The sequence below is a fragment of the Sinocyclocheilus rhinocerous genome, unplaced genomic scaffold, assembly GCF_001515625.1.
Source record: "Sinocyclocheilus rhinocerous isolate Xijiao unplaced genomic scaffold, SAMN03320098_v1.1 C36241670, whole genome shotgun sequence".
Classification (NCBI taxonomy): Eukaryota; Metazoa; Chordata; class Actinopteri; order Cypriniformes; family Cyprinidae; genus Sinocyclocheilus; species Sinocyclocheilus rhinocerous.
In genome coordinates this window covers 1-934 of record NW_015776756.1, presented here as the reverse complement: position 1 = coordinate 934, position 934 = coordinate 1, and the positions used below count along the sequence as shown (strand labels likewise).

The window sequence follows — 934 nt, the reverse complement described above, 5'->3', positions numbered from 1 at the left end:
CTGAGAGCTGCTGGTGTGTGCAGGTGATGGAGGACTCCATGAGCTCTGCCACCACGCTGAGCACGCCGCAGGAGCAGGTGGATGATCTGATCCTGCAGATCGCGGAGGAGAGCGGCCTGGAGGTGGAGGACCAGCTCAGTCAGCTGCCGGCGGGAGCCTCGTCACTGGGAGAGACGTCAGTGCGCTCGCAGGACAAAGAAGACCAGCTCTCCAGACGGTACGTCTCTCACCTCCAGAGTCACCACTCACATTACACCCCAGTAGTTGTGCCTAATATTTCATGTCTTTGAAGCCGTTGAGTGCTCGTTTCATCTGGTTTGGGACCTGTTGTGGTTTACTGATGCATGGACTCGTACTCCGTGTTGGTGACTGATGTTGATGTTGTGTTACAGGTTGGCAGCTTTACGTAACTGATGGCGTTCAGAGATTCAATCAAACCTTTCCTGCGTGGAGGACGCTGGTTTTTATAACCCAGTCCATTTATGCACATTATCTCCCACACTTTATGATGAAAACATGTACTGTCTCTCCTTCGTCTTTGTCAGCTCTTTATTTCTCAGTGTCTCCGTCATCTAACATGACTGTGTCTGTCAGAAGAGCACAAGTCACTTCCCCTCTTTATTTCTGGACGAGAAAGATCAGGAAGCTCATTTCTACTCTACGCAGGGCTTCTGATGCCGAGGAGGGCTCTTGGGTTTTGCTCATTGTCTTTACCGACACTGTGTTGATTGAAGTTTGCATATTTATTTAAACCTGATAGAGACTGATCTGTTCATAACGTCAGTGTAGTATACAGCGCGTGAAATGCATGATTTTCTCCTGAGTTTTCTTCGGTTCCTCATGCCTTACTTAGGTGCTTCTTGCGTTCAGTGCCTCCATCATATTACAAGAGTGTATGAATCCAGCCCAAATATAAACACACACACACACACAC

General features: G+C 48.5%; 1 long non-coding RNA gene across 1 annotated transcript; it reads left to right on the top strand.

The window, feature by feature from the left end:
* The first annotated feature begins 28 nt into the window (after positions 1-28).
* LOC107735687 (uncharacterized) lies at positions 29-464 on the top strand. The gene is made up of 2 exons (XR_001639483.1): positions 29-217; positions 393-464. It is a non-coding gene; the product is annotated as an uncharacterized LOC107735687 (long non-coding RNA).
* Positions 465-934: the final 470 nt, after the last annotated feature.